The sequence below is a fragment of the Rhineura floridana genome, chromosome 14 (genome assembly GCF_030035675.1).
Source record: "Rhineura floridana isolate rRhiFlo1 chromosome 14, rRhiFlo1.hap2, whole genome shotgun sequence".
Taxonomy (NCBI): Eukaryota; Metazoa; Chordata; class Lepidosauria; order Squamata; family Rhineuridae; genus Rhineura; species Rhineura floridana.
The window spans coordinates 33,879,021-33,900,094 of NC_084493.1; the positions used below are offsets into that span (position 1 = coordinate 33,879,021).

Sequence of the window (21,074 nt, forward strand, 5' to 3'; positions counted from 1 at the left end):
GAAAGTGAGCTGATCTATAGCTGTGGCTGTGCTTAAGTCATAATTCTGCAGTAAGGCAAAAAATAATGTCAGACTGGATACACAAGTCACTTGCAAATCTAAAAACTTTTCTTCCAAAGTTTCTAGTCCCTTATGGCTGTGAAGATATTTTTTGAAGCACTTGGACAATGTCTGCTGCAATTTCCTACAGCAGATTGGGTAGTTTAGTAATGCAGTTAATCTGAGAAACCAGAGTGGTCTGAGTGGTTTAACAATCAATCCCTCTTCCCCAGAACTCTGGGAATTGTAGCTCTCTGAGGGAAATAGGGAGCTCCTAACTGCACTCATCAGCTTTAAACTAGTTTCCAGGATTCCAGGAGCCATGACTGTTTAAAGGGGTATCACTGTGCTTTAAATGTCTCATGTGGATGTGGCCTATGAGCCATACACTATTTTCCACCAATTTTGGCATACGTGCAGTGGTCCTGGGGGAAAATAAGGTAGTAGAAGCAAAATCCATGGCTCCCACCTGCAAACAATAGCTGACAATTTCAGGACTGCGGGGGAGGCAAGGATTCTTACATGGGATTGTGTGGCAAAGTGGTTAGAGTGTTAGACTATGACCTTGAGAGCAGGGTTCAGATCCTCACTTTGCCATGACGCTTATCTGGTGATCTTGGGCCACTTACTGCCTCTCAGTCTAACCTACCTCACAGGGTTGTTGTGAGGATAAAATGGAGAGGGGAAGAACTATGTACACCACCTGGAACAGAGGAAAGGCAAGACATTGCTCTGAGGGGGTCACGCCTTGCAGGACCAGGCCCCAGGTACTCAGCCAGCTGTGGCTGATTTTTTTCCACCTGTCCCTTCCCTGGAGGGGATACATAAGCCGGCTGGCTGAGGTGACTCCTGCTTTGTCTGCCTTTTTCTGGATCTGCAGTTATGTGCCTGGGAGTGAGAACTTGGAGCCAAGTGGGGAGATTTGAGGGGGGCCCAATTAGTGTAGCAACGGGGAGAGGGAGATATGGCGTTGTGAGGACTTGCCAGGTAAGAGAACGCGGCCCAGGCAGTTAATGGCTGTGCCTTGTTCCGGTCCTCCCCACACCCGCAGGTTTGCTGGTTGCCCTATCAGCCAGCTCTCAGGCCTCCGGATGCTGCAGCTAAATGCCAGATCGATGCATAATAAGATCTCCCTCATTCACGATATAATTGTGGATGAGCCAGCCGATCTGGCATGTATAACCGAGACCTGGGTGGGTGAGCAGGGGGGAGTCAGTCTCTCCCAGCTATGTCCACCAGGGTACCTGGTCCAGCATCAGGGTAGACCTGAGGGTTGGGGAGGGGGGTTACTGTGGTCTGTAGGAGCTCCATCTTCCTCTGCAAGCACCCTGTCCATGTGACTACTGGTCTGGAGTGTTTGCACCTTATGTTGGGTCAGCAGGACAGACTGGGGATTCTGTTGGTGTACAGCCCACCCTGCTGCCCAACAGACTCCCTAGCTGAGCTGAGGTGGTCTCGGGTGTACTGTTGAGCTCCCCCAGACTGTTGGTTCTGGGGGATGTCAACATCCATGCCGAGGCCACCTTATCTGGGGCGGCTCAGGATTTCATGGTCTCCATGACAACCATGGGACTGTCCCAATATGCCATTGGCCCAACACATGTAGCAGGGCATACTCTAGATGAGCAGACATGATTCACTAGAAAAGACAATAATGCTGGGAAAAACAGAAGGGAGTAGAAAAAGAGGAAGGCCAAACAAGAGATGGATTGATCCCATAAAAGAAGCCACAGACCTGAATTTACAAGATCTGAACAGGGTGGTTCATGATAGATGCTATTGGAGGTCACTGATTCATAGGGTCACCATAAGTCGTGATCGACTTGAATGGACATAACAACAACAAACTCACCCACAGACTTTTAATTTATTTTTTATTTGATTTATATCCCGCCCTTCCTCCCAGAAGGAGCCCAGGGCTTTGTTGGGTGGGGTGAATGAAACAAGGATGGAGATCACAAATAAATACATGTACCAGACGTGCAATGACAACACTACAAAAGCTTTTAACGAAGCTGCTTTTACTACTGGTCCATCTGTGCTAATACCGTCCAGCAGCTCTCCAACATCTCAAGCAGAAATCTTTCCCAGACTACTAACCAAAACTCTTGAACTGGAGCTGCCATGGATTGAACCTGGGACCTACTGCATTCAAACATCATCAAAGGACTTGGGACCTAGACACCTGAAGAAGTGTCTCCTCCTATATCAGCCAGCTTATGCTTCAAGACGCTCAGTGGAGACCCTTCTTGGCGTTCCACGACTGGGAGAGATATCTTATGCAGTAACACAGGAAAGGGCATTCTTTGTGGTAGTACTGTTGATGGAATACCGTCCTCTCTGAAGTACGGTTGGCTCCAACTCGTTTCATTGTGGTGCCAACTTAAATGAATCTATTTGCTCAAGCACTTTGGGAATGCTACGTTGGCCAGTTTTAAGGTTGTCATTATATATGGTGTTTATTGGCCTTTGTTTTAGGATTATATTGTTTTATTGTAACCTGCCCTGGGACCATCTACAATTAAGGGCAGGCTAGAAACTGTCATGCCAGCTTGCCAGCCTTACCCTGGCCTGCAGTTAAAATGGCTAACTCCCAAAGCCTTATGGGGAATTCTTCCCCTTGACATCTTCCTTGTTAGCTTGCTAGCAAGCAGTTAAATCTTTGATGTTCTTTCATCACTGTGACTTGGTAATTTTTATAACACAGCTGTACCAGCTTACAGTAATTTTGCACCTTCTTATCAGTGGAAGGGGCCTGGTTCTGTCAAGGCCGTAAAACTCCTTGCTTTGTTATGGGAAACCAAGAGGAGGCGCCAGGTGCTGTGGGAACATCGTTTTTCATCCTTTGATGAAAATGTTAATTGGTTAATTGTCTCCGGATGGGAGGGAATTTTCCTCCATAAGAGGAGGCTCAGAACTCTGGGTTTGTGTCCCACTTCGGAGCACCACCTTGCCTATAGTGATGTTCTGTTGTGGCTCCATTTACATTATTTATTATTTATTTATTTATTTATTAAATTTATATACCGCCCGACTAGCAATAGCTCTCTGGGCGGTGAACATAAAACATAAAAATACAATAAATAACAAAACAATACTAAAATACAAGCAACAATCCAACACAGTAAACATTTTTAAAATTAAATCAGTATAACTTAAAATGCTTCAGAGAATAGGAAGGTTTTGACCTGGCGCCGGAAGGAGAGCAGAGTCGGCGCCAGGCGTACTTCCTCGGGGAGACTGTTCCATAGTTCGGGGGCCACCACTGAGAAGGCCCTAGATCTTGTCATCACCCTCCGGGCCTCCCTGTGAGTTGGAACCTGGAGGAGGGCCTTCGTAGCAGAACGTAGTGCACGGGCCGGTTCATATCGGAAGAGGCGTTCCGCAAGGTATCGTGGTCCCGCACCGTATAAGGCTTTATAGGTTAATACCAACACTTTGAATCTAGCCCGGAAACATATTGGCAACCAGTGCAAGCTGGCCAGAACAGGTGTTATATGCTCGGACCGCTTGGTCCTTGTCAGCAATCTGGCCGCCGCATTTTGCACTAGTTGTAGCTTCCGAACTGTCTTCAAAGGTAGCCCTACGTAAAGCGCATTACAGTAGTCCAAACGTGAGGTTACCAGAGCATGTACCACTGATGTAAGGTCCTCTTTACTCAAATAGGGACGTAGCTGGGCTACCAACCGAAGTTGGTAAAACGCATTCCTAACCACCGAGGCTACTTGAGCCTCAAGTGAGAGGGAAGAGTCTAAAAAGACTCCCAGACTACGAACCCGGTCCTTTAGGGGGAGTGTAACCCCGTCCAGGACAGGGTATATATCCACCATCTGATCAGAGAACCCGTCCACCAACAGCATCTCAGTCTTGTCTGGATTGAGCTTCAGTTTGTTAACTCTCATCCAGTCCATTGTCGAGGCCAGGCAACGGTTCAGCAAATCGACAGCCTCACCTGAAGAAGATGAAAAGGAGACTTCCGGGAAGGGTGACTTAGCCTGTGCCTGCTTTTGAGACGGGCTCCTGCCTCAAAAGAAGCTTATTCAGATATATCAGTCAGATTTTTTTTTTTTTTGACTGATTAAACTTCTCCCGGGTAGGGAGAAACGAAGAGATTAACCTCAAAGCCTATTTTTGTTGGGACGACCAGATCTCATTAATTTATGGGACGAGGTCCAGCCGACGAAGGTGGGACGGATTTTCAACAACAAGCTCTATCTGATAAAGCGAACGTTCATCTTATCTTCTAAGAGAGAACGCACTAACAGGCAAGCACCCTTCTTTCTATATTTTTCTTTTACTTGACTTAAATTGTTGCTATTTAAAAGAGATTTGCCAGATTGATCGGTTTTTGACATCTCACTGGGGAGCCATAACTTCTCTCTGCTACTCACTAATTAATAGCTTATCTCTGTTTTTGTTGCAAAAAGCTGTCCTGGATTTGCATTCTAAAGATATACACAGAAGAGGGATTTCTATTCCAGATTTTTATTTTGAAGAATATTATATTGTCTGAGACTACTCTCTTTTTGGTCTATTTTATTTTGACGAATCTGTTTCCTGACGACCGCCATTAATTGTTTCGATCCTGGGAACTGCATTTTGTTTACTTAAGCATGGAGAGATAAGGCTGTCTGCTCTGTTTATATTGTGATGTCACCAAGTTTGGAGTATTAACCCAATTGTTGCTGAAATAAGAAGTGGTTTTCCTATATTTTTCTTTTAAAATGGCAATTAAGAAAGTGGCTGAGAATCTGGAAATAACTATGTTTCAGAAAATAATGGATGAGATTGAGATAACGAAACAAAACCTGCGACAGGGTTGTAAGGAGCTGAAAATTGAATTGAGTAAAATGAAGCAGGAGATTAAAGATATAGGGGTCCCTGTGAGAGAGGTGACCCTGGAGATTGGAACAAACGTGGAACAGGAAAAAGATTTGGAGTCTATGGACTTTAGAAACAAAATCTATTGTTTGGAGACACAGGAGATTAAAGACATAGGGGTCCTTGTGAGAGAGGAGACCCTGGAGACTGGAACAGGGGTCCCTGTGAGAGAGGAGACCCTGGAGACTGGAACAGGGGTCCCTGTGAGAGAGGAGATCCCGGAGATTGGAACAAACGTGGAACAGGAACAAGATTTGGAGTCTATGGACTTTAGAAATAAAATCTATTGTTTGGAACTCAATGTTATCTCTGAAGAAATTAATGAAGATTCTAGAGATAAAGTTATCAATGGCATGGATAATCTTCTGGACTGGAATGATGTGATGGAGCCCAATATAGAGAAAATCTATGGAATTAACTGCAGCCATGTGACAATGGAAAAACTTTCAAGAGATGACCCAGTGTATTTTGAAAAAAAGAACAGAGATATGATTTTACAGCAGTATTTCAGCAACCTATTCAGAATGGATGGCAAGAAAATATTTGGGATAGAGGTAATTCCCATCAGACTCTTACTATATGACTATGGCTTTGACAGCAAGATTATTATGGAATACTGATAATGGAAGATTGGATACTGAAATTACTGGACTTAACAAGACTACTGAAGATGGAAGATGGAAAATGGAACTAATAGGGATAATAGAACAATGGCTACTGAAATTACTGAACCTAACAGATTCTGATGTGATGGATTAATTGAAATGTTTATTTTGACTATGGTTATGACAATAAGATTATCATAATTAGTAATGAGATGGATTAATCGATATGCTTATCTGAAAAAAAAAATTGATAGATATATTTCTTAAAGAATTGAAACCTCTCTCTGACTTTTTGTGGAAAGAATAAAGTAATGTTTATGAGATTTGATGATTAAGTAAGATAACTACTGGAGGAAAGTGATTTTATAATATGACTTAAGAGACAGGATTGTTATATATTATAGACTTATAACTGATTTGATCTTTGACAAATGGGAAGTCAATATTTTACTCTTTATTTTTTATTTTTGTTTTTTTTTCTTTTTTTCTTTTTGTTTAACTATTTTTGATTTTGTTTTTTGTCTTTGAATGTTTTATGATTTCGTCTTGTATGTTTTATGAAAATCTGAATAAAAATTATTGAAAAAAAAAAAAAAAAAGAAGATGAAAAGGAGAAGTAGAGCTGCGTGTCATCAGCATACTGATGACAACGCACTCCAAAACTCCTGATGACCTCTCCCAACGGCTTCATGTAGATATTAAAAAGCAGGGGGGACAAAACTGACCCCTGCGGGACCCCATATTGGAGAGCCCGCGGTGTCGAGCAATGTTCCCCAAGCACTACCTTCTGGAGACGACCCGCCAAGTAGGAGCGGAACCACTGCCAAGCAGTACCTCCAACTCCCAACTCCGCGAGCCTCTCCAGAAGGATACCATGGTCGATGGTATCAAAAGCCGCTGAGAGATCAAGGAGAATCAACAGAGTTACACTCCCTCTGTCTCTTTCCCGACATAGGTCATCGTACAGGGCGACCAAGGCTGTCTCAGTGCCAAAACCGGGCCTAAAACCCGATTGAAATGGATCTAGACTTGCAACTCCCTGAGGGGAAGAAAGCTATTCAATGAGAGATCCTATGCTCTTGTAAGTATAGCTAGGCAAACAGCTTTGTTATTTTGATTTGTGCCAATAAATTTTCCTTTACCTTTTTTACTAAATACTTTACCCGTTTGGGTGTATGAATTTAGGATTCAATTGCTGCTACAAATTATTTGTGTGTACCTTTTTGCTTTTTGTAACCTTTTTTATGCTTTTCTTATTTTATTTTTAATAAACTTTAATTACTTTAAACCAACGTGTGTTTATTCCAAAGAAAGGGGTCAGTTCCTAAATTCAGACATTTGACCACAACTACCGTGTAACAGAGAAACATTTTTACCTAAGACTTCAGAAGGGGCCAAGAGTGTATCTAGACTCTGGTCCTGAGAGGCTCAGGTGTTTTTTAAGTGGGCTCTGGGGTTCCCTTTGCTCCAGAGTAGCTAACCAGTTGAAGGGTGGTGGCAGTACTACCTTGCAGGGTTGGTGTTGACGTGCACAACCTTGGCAAACCAGGATTTGCTGGGATCAATTGCCCAAGGCTGGGGATTGACTCCTAGGACAGTGAGAGCAGACGGGGAAGAGCTCCCCGCTTTCACTACAGAAACGTTTTAAATAAATTAAAGAAATCATTAAATTATAGAAAGACACAAAACCTCATGAGCATGCTTTGTGCATATATTTTGGTGCTGTTTAATAATTAAACATTTCGGACATTAATTTGAGATAAAACGTAGGAAATGACTGGATATTTACTAGCAGTGGAACCAAAAGTTATTATTAGGATACCAAAAACACTCATTATTAAATGATGATTTGGAAGTAGTAACAAATCTCATTATTACTGTGAAAGTGTGCACAGCAAAACACTAGACTATCACAGGAATTTCCAAACTGTGGCCCATGGACCACCAGTGGTTCGCAACCTTCATTCAGGTGGTTCTTGGCATGTCTGTGGGTTTGTGGTTGAAGACAGAAGATGGCACCTCCATCACATTAAATATTTGCATTGATTTTGAATTACATTTTAATGCCTTCTTTTATTCTTATATTCTATTTTATTGTATTATGGAATACAATAAAATGCAATATGTAAGAAATAAAGGAAGCAATAAAAATACACTTAAAATCATATAGCATCCAGCAACAGGGCATTACAAATGCTACAAATCGGGCCTGATACCATTATACGACAGCAGTGGGGTTGGCTCCGCCCCACCCCTGAAGCAATCCCCCCCCACTGCCACCTCTTGCCCTGGCTGGCATGAGCATCGGGTCTGCAGATGCAGTGGTGGCCCTGCCGCTCCGTTAACCCTTGCTGCTCCCCAGCCACAGTTTGGAATGCCAGGTCAAGAAATGACACAGGCCAGAGGCATAGGGTGGTATTGCATGCTAGCCCTACTCAGAGTGGGCCCACTGAAGTAAACAGACAAATTTGGTTTGTTAATTTCAGTGGGTTGACTCTGCAAAGGACTTAGTGGAATACAACCCAGTGTCCTCCGCAAAGAATGTGAATTCATCTTCCAGTCAGTATGAGAAAATTGCTAAGATCCTACACACTTCCATCTCAAAACAGGGAATTAAAAATGGGCAATTTTTGCCAGCAGTGTGTGGAACAAGAAATGGCAGTGAGCAGGATCAGAGGTACGTCACACCCTTTCTCTTCCCGTCCTCTTTTCCGTGCTGGGTAACCCTACCTCAGCTAATTAAATTTTCGCTCCCCAGAGATTCTCATGATGATTGACCCCATGCCGCTATTGTTAATCGTTACTCTTTATCTGGAGCACCGCCAACACACACTTTATTGCTGCTTTGCTGATCAATGGGAGGGTACACTGTGGGACAAGTAAGATTAGGCAGTGGACGAGATGCAGCCTGGGGGTCATAGATCATACACATCTGAAATCAGGGAGGTATATTTTTTGGAGACTATGAACACTGACCAGAGAATGCACGTATTGCCTGGAGAATGTACAAAATGCAGTCAAGGTATGTACATTCCCCAAAGCTTCTTAGGGATTATGTAGAATGGTCAGAGAATGTACAAAATTTAGCCAAGACATGCATATTCCTCAAATCCTGGTGGGGATTATGCAGAATAGCCTGAGAATGTACCAGATTCAGGAGATATATGCACATTCACCAACATCTGTTAGAGATTACAGTAGGGCCCCACTTGTCGGCACCCCACTTGTCGGTATTCCGCTAATACGGTGCCACCAGTGGGGCAATCACCTGTAGTACGGGGAGCTCCAGCCACCGCACTCCAGCTGTCAGCTGTAGTGTGCAATCAGCTGTAGGTTGGAGAGCTCTCACACTCCAGCTGATCGCTGTCAGCTGTAGGGGCCCACTTTCTGGCAGTTTTTGCTTTTCGGCGGGGGCCTGGAATGGAACCTGCCATACATAATGACTGAAGAATGTACAAAATTCAGCCAAGATATGCACATTTCCAAAGGTCTGTTGGAGATTATGTACATTGACTAGGAAATATGCACAATTCCCTCTTTGTGGAATGCTAAGAAACTGCCATATACTGTACCAAGTTAGACTCTTTGGTCCATCTCGCAGTCTTAGTATATCTACACTGACTGGCAGTGGCTCTTAGGAGTCTTTTCCCAGTCCTACCTAGAGATGCCACAGACTGAATCTGGGATCTTTTGCATGCAGAGCATGTTCTCTCTCACTGAGCTACAGGCCCTTCCAAATTAATACAGATCAAAGCTTCTAACAGCCTAATTTAGAAGAGAAAAGGCATTTTAATGCTGCTGCTCTTAAATATCTGTGAGTTAGAAACCCTTGTTTATCTATTGCAATTGATCTCCCAGTAGCTCCCAATCAACCATCTGCCCTGCTCTAAGCTACCTTCTTGCTAGCCTTGGCATGGACAATAACTCCCCTGTGCTCTGTCTAAGGTCCTGAATTCCTGCCGGGCAACCTAGATTTCTAAGGTTGCATCCAACCAAGTTTCACTCGAGAGCAGAAATTAATGGACATGACTAACTTAAGTCAATCAATTTCAGTGGATCCGCTCTGAGTAAAAATTAGTTGCATGCAACCTCTAGTTCTTCAACAAAGAACTTTTAGCCATTCTTCAACAAAGGAGGCTTCATCACAAAACTGTTGGAGTAGAATTTAACAACAAATCTGATTCTGTTAGTTTAGGATTCTGTCAAGTTGGAAAGGCCACCACAGCAGATGGCCTGAGCAGCAAGCCATCTTCAGAATTCCTTTAAGGCCTATAAATCACAGTTGGGGAAAATCCAATCACATTGCACCATTAAATTAAGTGTGTGACATGCGCTGACATACAGCAAAAAATAATAATACATATATTAGTTTAAGGGAACCAATATGTAGAAGGCTGAAACACTGCCAAATGGCATATAAATTATTTCAGGAACTGCCTGGATTAAATCAGAAAGGCTTCGCACATAAGCAGGATAGATGTAGGGGTAGAAAATGATTTGCAAGCAGAAGTGACAGCATGGATACTTGGCCTGTGATGCGCAACGGCAGAGGCACAGCTTCTTCCATTCTTCAAAGGCCTTGTCAGATCTGATTACAATTCATTTGGTAACACAAGAAATGCAACCACAGACCAAACATTCACACATACAAACTGAGTTAGAACGACACCAGATTTAAACAGCATGTTTCAGATATGGTTAACAAATGGGCTTGATTCTCTCAACAGTAATTATTTAGCATTTATAGATTTATCACACTGGTGACTAACCTGTGTCCTTCATATCCTGCTGAATTACAGCATCCATCATCCCTGACCATTGGAATCAAGAGGAAGGGTCTCCTTAGGAGGTGGGGGTGACAGAGCTGCAAGCAATGATCCAGCAGAAGACCAGGGAGAGGAGGGTCTGTCACAAAGTATATATAAATCTCTCTATCTCTTCTGGATTCTTGCTGAGTTAACAGCTCCCTTGCAAACTCATTAAATATCTAACTTCAATCTAGAACTCTCTGGCTCAGCTACAGAGCTGACTCCAGTTCCAGCTCCCACACCAGGGGCTGGTCACAGACACACAGTATTGTCTACAACACTGTTCTTCAACCTTGAGTTCCCAGATGTTGTTGGACTACAACTCCCACCATCCTTGGCCATTGGCAAAACTGGCTGGGGCTGATGGGGTTGTAGTCCGACAACATCTGGGGACCCAAGGTTGAAGAACAATAGTCTACACTGACTGGCATTGACTTTCTAGGGCAGTCTTCCTCAATCTGGTGCGCTCCAAATGTTTTGGACGACAACTCCTATCATCCGTGACCACCGAACATGCTGGCTGGGGCTGATGGGAGCTGTAGCCCAAAACATCTGGAAGATGGCAGGTTGGGAAAGGCTGAATTTAACATTACTGGATGCCAGGTTGGGGAAGAAACCTACTTTAAGTCCCACAGGAAATACCAGTTGAACATGGGACCGACTGCATGCAAAGCACGTGCTCTGTCAGTGACCTACAGCCCTTCTTCAACACACGTGAACCTTAAGATGTAATGTGATTGTTATAAACCAGGGCTCCTTAATATGCACCATTTCAATGCCAACACCCACCCACCCCATTTACTTTTAAAAATAGGCCTAATTCTCTCTTTGTTTTTGCATATGGAAAGGTCACCAGTGTTCTCAGAACATCATTACCAGCTGACAATGTCACACTGTAAAAACCCCATATACAAGCTGGCCATAAATGGCTCTATTTGCAAACCAGGCACCTAGGGGGTTCTTTGTGTTTCTTTGTTGCTGTTTGTTCCAATCAAAAATTAATGCCTCTGCAGAGAACTGGTCTCAAAGATAGTGAGACATAATCTTGTTGCTGAAGTGTGTGTGTGGGGGGAGGTTAACTGCAAGCAAAGATGAGAGTAAAGAGACAGAGTAATGTCCTCTATTTCCCTTCTGCATTTCCTCTGGGTGGTTGTCAGCCCTGGGCACAGGAAGAGGGCAGGGGCTTGGAATGAAGGGGGCCCACAGAGAAGGGGGAGGACAAGGGCACTTTGTCTATGCCCCCCAAACCTGGAATTTGTACTGCAAGACAAGAGCCCTATTCAGGCATTCTGCAAAGCATACTCCCTGGCCTCCTACTGGGAGGAAGGGCGGGATATAAATCTAAACAACAGCAGCAGCAATAATAATAATACCCACAAACAATGCACTAAGCTTCCCTCTAACTCAGCCTTTCCCAACCAGTGTGCCTCCAGATGTTGGACTACAACTCCCATCTTCCTGACCATTGGCAATGCTGGCTGAGGCTGATGGGAGTTGTGGTCCAACAACATCTGGAGGCACACTGGTTGGGAAAGGCTGCTCTAACTCATAGATCTGAAGCTGGAGAGGGGGACTCCACTACCCGCGGAGGTTCTCCACCTCACTTGTACAGGATTCTAAATCACACAGGGAACCTCCATAAGTAAAGGAGGCTCCTTGCTTCAGACCTTCACCCTCCACAAGTTGGGGGGTGATGGGGAGGGCCACAGAGGGTGATGGAGGTTGGCACACCTTCATCCTCCCTGAATGGGAGGGTGATGGGGGGTGCTTAGCATGCTCTTCTCCACTCTTCCTACTTGCATAGATGCTTGACTTATGAGCACAATGCCAGAATAAGGCTAAGGTCAAAAGCCAGATGATCTACACATAAAATTCTTAAGAGGTAGGGTCACTTTTGATGCTCCATGCAAAATATAAAGAAGGTGATTTTACTAGAGTTAACATTCAAGCAGTTAATGGTTCAGTCAGAATTTGTATGTTAAAAATGCCTTTTATTCAAGGAACCACAAGGGTCAAGCCATTGTGTATGTGCGGGGGGTCATTTATCTGTAGGGGTGCTTATTCTCTTCATATATCCACACTGCCACCTATCTCTGCATTCAGTCCAATTTTTCTGATTCCTCTCCATGGTCTGGATCTGAAAAAATATGGTCTTGCATGTTTTACACAAAAGTTGGCTGTGCAGAGTCCTGCCTGGCTGGCCATGCATGCTATCACCAAGAATTCTTCTGCCTCCTCAATCCCTCCATGAAGGAAGAAACAAAATTTTTTTCAAAGTTAGGCAACAAAGAAACATATAAATCCAAATCTGTTTACATACTGTAGCACGTCATTTCTTCCTATTTAATAAAAATGTAAGACGTTACATCATCACGGCGTAATGACGTGACATTGCGTGACATCGGGGGCATGTGTGGAGCACAGGAAGCAAGCGAGGCATCCAGCAAACAAAGATGGCTGGCACAGGAGCAAGGCGGTCAGGCTGCTATTGGGTGGACAGGCGAGGCAAGTGGCTGTGGTGGTGAAGGGCGAGCGAGGCAAGCAGATGTGGAGTGGATGAATCAGGCAAGTGGTTGTAGGGCAGACAGACAAGGGGTGGACAAGCAAGGCAAGAGGTTGTGGGATAGACAAGCAGCTGTCGGGCAGACAAGTGATACGAGAGCAGCGATCAGCTGAGTGGATGAACAAGGTGAGCTGCTGCGGGTTAGATGGACGAGGTGAGCAGCTCTGGGGCAGATGAGCCAGGTGAGAGGCTGTGGAGCAAGTGAGCAAGGTGAATGGGCAGCTATGGAGCAAGCAGGTAAGCGGCCAGGAGGCAACTGGAGAGGCAGCCTGGAACCACTTCTGAGTATGCCTGAGAGGATGGGGGGAAGGTTTGTGAGTGTGCCTAGGAGGGGGGACACTTTGAGTGTGCCTGGGGGGCAGTTTGAAAGTTCCAGGGGGGTTGCCAGTTCTTGGGAGGGGGATGGCTTGAGAATGCCTTGGGAGGGGATGGTTTAGAAGGCCTCAGCAGTTGCAGGAGGTGAAAGGGGAAGGGCCAAGGGGTTACCATGGGGGAAATGTGGGTTGGTGAGGGGTAGGGGAAGTTTGATGAATCATGAGGGTAGGTCAGGTTTATTTAAGCCTTTTCTATACCGCTTAATATATATAAAAATCTCTAAGTGGTATAAAACAACAGCAAATATTATAAAAATATACAATAAAGCCACAATACAAACGCATACATAATACAAATTAACACATAAATATTAAAACAATGGACTTGCACTTCACCACTCAACATATCTCAATCTCCTGGCTCCACCCATCCACCCTGGCTCTCACCCAGGGTCCAACACACACAAATCACCCCCAAAGTCTCACAAGCTTCCCAGGGGATCCCAAAAATGGCAAACAGAAGTATGCAGGGGGCAGCTGGAGGTCCGGGCCGCCCCTGCGCTGGAAGGCACCGCTGACAAGGGTGCCATTTCCTGCAGGGGCAGCGTAGGTAGAAGTGCCGGGCGCAAAAAGTGAGCTCCAGGTGGTGGTGCAAGATGAAGCTGGCGTGGTCCATGTTGAACTCTACCGAGTCCTGCGAGGAGCCGTGGCCCATCGTCACCACCGCCCGCCACATCACAAACTCCAGGCCGTTGTTCCAAAGACGCGCCAACACCAGAGGCAGTGCCGACACCGGGCCCAAGGAGGAGCAGGAGGAGGCTGCCGACACCGACATATCCTATATTTCCTAACTTTTCCATCTCCATATCCTCGGGTTCACTCAGCTGCTGTGCTGCTGCTGCTGCTGTTGGTGATTCATGTCAGGTAGCTGCGGGAGCTCGGCTGAGAGGCCTGGGCCTTGGCCATGGGGAGCAGCAAGGAAGTGGCTGGAGTTGCTTAAGTGTCCCCCGTGGTGCCCGCGCACCCATATATTATGTGTGTGGGGGGGTTAAATTATTATTATTATTGTGGGTCAGCAAGCAAAGCGAGCAGGGGCACAGCCCCTAGTTTTTTTAAAAAAAAAATGACAGCCCATCTGAACCATAGAAGGAGAGTCAAGGCTGGGGTGGATCCAGCATCTGATTCACTGGAATGCACTCCTAACATTTTATTTATTTATTGAAAATATTTCTATCCCGCCCTTCTACCCTATAATAGGGCACTCACGTCAGCCAACAAGCCAGGCTCACCACCATGCGCATGGGTAGTATGAGGTCTACACACCATCTTCATGTATGTGCATTTATGACTCTACACTACAGTCAAGGTGCAATCTACATAAAAAAACCTCTAGAAACAAAGAAAGAGAGGATGCCTGTTCTTGTAATGAGTTAGACCAACAGTCCATCTAGCTCAGTGTTGCTTACATCAGTGATTCTCCAATCCACCCCCCCAATCTCTTGAAAATTGCTGATGGTCTTGGTGGACCACTTAATGATTTTTCTGCCTATTGTAGCAACTGTAATGTGCTGTGCTCGATGCTGTATGATTTTTATTATATTTTTACAGATACTCCACAGACCACCTAAATGAAGCTCACAGACCACTGGTGGTCCATGGATCACAGTTTGGGAACCCCTAGTCTACATGATTGACAGCAGCTCTACAGAGTATTTCCCAATCCCACCTGGAGATGCAGGGGATTGAACCTGGCACCATCTACATGCAAAGCAGATGTTCTACCACTGCACTATGGCCCTTGGCAGTTCATACTACTTATTTCTTTATTATTACATTTATATTCCACCTTTCCTTCAAGGAGCTCAAGGTAATGTACAAACATGGTCTTCCTCCTCCTGATTTTATCCTCACAACATCCCTGTGAGGTAGGTTAAGCGGAGAGACAGTGACTGGCCAAGGTCACCCAGTAAGCTTCATGGCCAAGCGGGGATTTGAACCCTGTCTCCCAAGGCCCCAGTCCAACACTCCTAAAGCACTACACTATAATTTTTAGACGATTTTGTATTTTTTTGCCAAAGTCTCTTCAAAAGTTTAAGGACAGTGGGAAAATATGAGAACTGACCCTTGTAAATGACTGTAAATGATCCATTTGATTGTACTGTGTTGTCCTAGATCAGCCTTCACCAGCCTCATGCTCTCCATATATGGACTTCAACTCAGGTCATGGTAACTCAGACCAAAACATATGGAGGACCCCAGGCTGGCAACGACTCTCCTAGATTGTTTTCTTCCTCCTACTTAAAGGCTAATGAATTTACAGAAAAAATGACACCTAGATGTAACTAAAATATTTGCTGTCAAAGCAGGAGACAGGAACAGATTCTGCAGCCCAGCAATACCATGTCTATCACATCAAATGGCAGATGTACACTGAGCTGTTTCAACTAATAAGCTCCAGGTTGGCAAGATTAAACAGGCAATGTACCACTGGCTCAGGTTGCATCTCCCAATAACTATGATGATGACGATGATGATGACGACGACGATGATGATGATTATCCACCCCTTCCTCCAAATAGGAGTCCAGGATGGCAAACAAAAACACTAAAAGCACTCTGAAATTAAATGAACTGCCTTCAAGTAGATCCCGACTAATGGCTAACATATGAAGAGGATTTTCATGGTAAGCGGTATTCAGAGGGGGTTTCCCACTGCCTCCGAGGCCAGTCCTCCCCAGCTGGCTAGGGCCTGCTCAGCTTGCCACAGCTGCACAAGCCAGCCCCTTCCTTGTCCACAACTGCCAGCTGGGCGGCAACTGGGCTCCTTGGGACTATGCAGCTTGTCCACGGCTGCACAGGTGGCAGGGTGCTTAACCCCTGAGCCACTCACTGTGGGGGTGATCTTTAGCTGGCCCTTGACACCCAGGAGACAAAAGTGGGGATTTGAACTCACAGACTCTGGACTCCCAGACAGGCTCTCCTCCCCACTAAAACATCATAAAAACAGACTTTAAAATATATTAAAACAAAACATCTTTAAAAACATCTTAAAAAAAAAAGCTTTAAAAGCATATTAAAAAGCAGTTCCAACACAGATGCAGACTGGGATAAAGTGTCTATTTAAAAGGCTTGTTGAAAGAGGAAGGTCTTCAGTAGGTGCCTGTCTAATATTTAAGGGGAGGGAATTCCAAAGGGCAGGTGACACTACTCTAAAGGTCCGCTTTAGACAGACATTAATGCTCACAAGAAATATGTTTTATTAAAATTCAGTAATAATTTAGCATTCATCCTGGAACATGGCTGACCTTCTAGATCAGCCTTTCCTCAACCTGGTGCTTTCCAGATGTTTTGGACTACAGTGGCTGAAGCTGATGGGATCTGTGTTCCAAAATATCTAGAGGGAACCAGGTTGGAGAAAGGCTGATCCACCTCTTTCTCAGGGTTAGAACTAGAAACTTCAAAAAGCATTCCCAGTAAATTGAGCAACACTAAAGAAATCTAACTAGTTTTAATACAAGAACTATAAACCAGGGCTGGCAGATCTCTGGGTGATTTGCAGTAGATCCACAAGAGTTTCTGCCTCCCAGTCACTTCACAATAGCAACAACTAGGAAGCTTCTCTTCAACCAGACCAGCTTAAATTAGGTTACTGGAAGAAACACTGTGGGGGAACATGGCACTAGATTTTTGTGTGAAAAGACTTGTGAGCTTCTTTCATATTGCTCCCAAATTCCTGGACTGAGCTTATGCTCCAGAGCACTCTGCCCATTCATTCTTAAGAATATGGGTAGCTGCCTTAAACCAAGTCAGACCCACAGGTCCATCTAGCTCAGTATTGTCTACACTGACTGGCAGCGGCTCTCCAGGATTTCAGGTGGGGGCATTCCCAGCCCTACCTGCAGATGCCACTGGGGATTGAACCTGGGACCTTCCGCAAGCAAGGCAGATGCTCTACCACGGAGCTACGGCCTTTCTTAACGTATGTCTGCCTGCCAGGGCCACGATTTGCGCTTGACTCTGGCTGGTAGACCTCAGAGAGTTCTAATACAAACCAAAGTAGATCCACAAGCCTGAAGTCTGCCCACTCCTGCTTTAAATACTGTGGGGGGGAAGCACCACCTGAGGCACCCCGTCGTCACTCGCACACAGGACAGAATGCCTCTCTTCTGATGGCACCAGCTGCAACACAGGTGCGCCTGACGAGGTGCGCCTGGTGCCAACACTGTTATCTTTTCGGTGCCAGGTCAAGACTTTCCTCTTCCCCCAGGCATTTTAGCATGTGTTTTATACTATTTAAATTTTTAAATTGTGTTTGTAAGATCTGTTTTAAATTGTATTTGTTTTCATGTTTTTAGTTACTGTAAACCGCCCAGAGAGCTTCGGCTATGGGGCGGTATACAAGTGTAATAAAATAAATAAATAAATATACCCATGCCTGTGCCAGCTAGGAACCCAAAAAGACGTATTTTCCCTCCAAAGATGCCCATTTGATTCATATGCCAATTTATGCAAATTTGGAACCAATTAATCCTTTAAAATGAATTTGAATAACCAGGTAAGATCTCTTTAAGAGGGTAACAGCTATGGATGCTTTGTGGGGAAAAACTATAAAGGTATTTGCAGCACTGTGTGTGTGTGACAGCACTCGCTGGCTGTTGCCCATGGCAACCATTGTGTGCTGGCACCCACAGCACTTTTATCAAGATACAAGTACCAGCACCTCATTTTTTAGCAAAAAAACTCTGGGTATTTTTGTAGCATCGATTTTATACAGATACTGTATTTGTGAATTCCTGTGCAACTGGAGTGGGGAACCTTTGGCCCGCCAGATGTTGCTGGACCATAACTCCCAATATCTCTGGCCAATGGCTATGCTTGCTGGGGCTGATGGGAGTTGTAGTTCAGCAACATCTGGAGGGCTGCTGCTGCTATAAAAAAACACCCTGATCTACACCTCTTGGATTAATGTACTGATCAGAACTTAGATTTTTCACTTTTATAAATGTTGTGACACAGTGCTCAGCAATTTAAACACATTGAAATATGTGTTAAAAATATTATTTTGTCAAATTAAAATAATTTGCCATGAATGTCTGTGAATTAGAAATATTTCTCGGTAGCTAAGATATTTGACTAAATTAACTGTACGTTGCATAAAGGTTAGAGGACCTATTTCAAATTTTGAGAGACTGCTTGGGGACACCTGTCCCTAGGAAAATGATTAAAGGCCACCTTTCTTTTTAACAGAGGGGCACCCTGCAACTGAACAGGCAAAAGCTCTCTTACTTGTTCCCCCAGTATCTCAATAAAGAGCCTTGATTCTGAGACATTTTGAAAAAAAATGCATATTTGTATATGTTAGCCAATTGATTTGAGAGAGATATGATTTAATCAACTAAGCCTGCTTTAATCCAGCCTTTGCCAAACTGGTGCCCTCAAGATGTTTTGGACTATAACTGCCATCAGCCCGTCAGCACAGCCCTAGCAGAGTCCAAAATCTTGAGTGAACCTTCCCATTTGGCTGATGCACAGAGGCCAATGCCATCTGCGTACAACTGACAAGCTGTATACACTCTGGCTTCTCAGCCGCTTCCAAGCTGGAAGGGTTTATGGCCACATTAAAGTCTATACAGATTTTTGAAGTTTTAATAATCTCTCTGTATTGATCACTAGCCTGTTGACCCAATATCCACCGTTAACCAGATTTACACCTTTGTTAGGTATTGATTATGCAGCTTATGACTGGCAGATATATTATCAGTACTGGACTTTGCTCCTGGGATATTGCCACAGCTTTTTTCTTTTTTTTAATCTGTTTATTTTTATTTGGTTTCAGTGCTGGGTGAGCACTGGTATAGTGGCAAATTTTGAAGTGCAGAGGCTCATCCCAACAGCCCCCAATAAGTCTATACAAGAAAAAATGTCAATTATTCTTGGAGGAAGAGAGAGAGAGAGACTAGTATAGTATAGGGAGGGTGGATGTTACCCGATTGGCATGGTCAGACCACTTCCTGGTGAAGTTTAGACTTACAGCTCCAATCCTCCTCTGCAGGGGTGGTGGACAGATTAAGTTGGTCTGTCCCTGGAGACTAATGAAATCCACTGGATTCCTGAAAGCCCTGAGGGACTTTCCAGTAGATAGAGCAGGTGATCCTGTTGAAGCCCTTGTCACACTGTGGAACAACAAGACACATTCAGCTCTTAACACTGCAGCCCCTGAGCGCCCTCTCCGGCATTGTGGAGCCCAGTTTGCACCTTGGTACACCAGTGAACTAAGAGCAATAAAACAGGATAGATGATGGCTAGAGCGCAAGTGGCAAAAGACGTGCTGTGAGGGTATTCAGGAATGAGTTAAACATCATAACTGTGTGGTGGTGAGGGCGGCGAAGAAAGCACACTTCTCTGCCTCCATTGCATCCTCAAGTAGCCGTCCAGTGGAGCTTTTTCGTATTGTCAGGAGTCTGTTGACATCAACTCTAGGAAATGGAGATTTAGACCCTTCCAAGGGCCACAATGAATTGTTTGCAAGGCACTTTGAGGGTAAAGTTGCTTGCCTCCATAGCAATCTTGATGCCCCATCCACATCTACTGTAATCTTCAGTGAGGTGTCCAGTGCAACATTTGTTTTAATATGTTTTTAAAGATGTTTTGTTTTCATATATTTTAAAGTCTGTTTTTATGAGGTTTTAGAGTGTTTTTTTGTGTTTGTTTGCCGCCCTGGGCTCCTACTGGGAGGAAGGATGGGATATAAATTTAACAAATAAACAAATACATACATAAATACATTTTACAGAACGTGCTGCCATCAGGACTCAGGATAGGCAGGGCCTGTGGTGAAAAAGTGGCTGAAATCAGGCATGAGGTTGCCCTGGACTCAATACGAGGAAGCCCCAGCACTATCTGGTATAGCTGGGATAGGCAACCTGTGGCCCTCCAGAGGTGGTGTTGGGCACCAACTACCATGCACCCCAGCCATCATGGCCAATGGTCAGGGATGATGGGAGTTGTAGCCCAGCAACATGTGGAAGGCCACAGGTTCCCCAACTTTGTGGTATATCGACTCTGATAGCGCAATCCCACTGACATTTAATCAGAAGTAAGGCTGCAATGTTTGTTTATTTATTTATTTATTTTGTAACCCGCCCTTCCTCCCAGCAGGAGCCCAGGGCAGCAGACAAAGCACTAAAACACTCTAAAACATAATAAAACAGATCTTAAAATACATTAAAACAAAACAGCATTAAAAACATTTTTTTAAAAAATACTAACCTTACTTTCCTGGGACTGACTTCAAGGTAGGCATGATTAGGGTTGTAGTTCAACAGGGCTTACTCCAAGGTAGGTCGACCTAAGATCGGAGCCTAAATGGCTCAGTCCTTCGTAGAACTAATGGCACTACCAACTTTGCTGAGGCACTGTTTGCTCAAAGGGAGTTTTGCCAACATTTTTAAGCACACGCAATAATAGTCACAAGCCTGCATTCACAGTCAAACTGAGAACTCTTTTCCAGTTCATGTGCTGATCTCCTTTGCAGTACTGTATCCATTAGACACAGAACTGGATGCAGCACTGTTTGCTTCTTCAACCCGAAATTATTATAGCTTTGAGGGGTACATTCACTAATGCCAACCAAATGCTGAAACCTCCCTTCCCATGGAGGCACAGATGGTGACCTCTTTGATGAACTTCCATCGCCAGCGTCAGCCACCCGGGCCTGCAGTGGACTTGCTCTGGATCAGAGAACTGTGTTGTTGCTGTAGGACTGAGCCTATTTCCTGAACTCACTTGTGCTTCTTCATTTTATTTTATCTATTTATAAATTTTGTTACAAGCTTTTCACTACTAGCAATCCCAAAGTGGGGTAC

The 21,074-nt window shown here is 44.4% G+C and overlaps 1 protein-coding gene across 2 annotated transcripts in view; it reads right to left on the reverse strand.

The window, feature by feature from the left end:
- The window catches only part of APBA2 (amyloid beta precursor protein binding family A member 2), a 193,766-nt gene that overhangs the window by 67,951 nt on the left and 104,741 nt on the right, over positions 1 to 21,074 (reverse strand). The gene's annotated exons all lie outside the window — the stretch shown is intronic.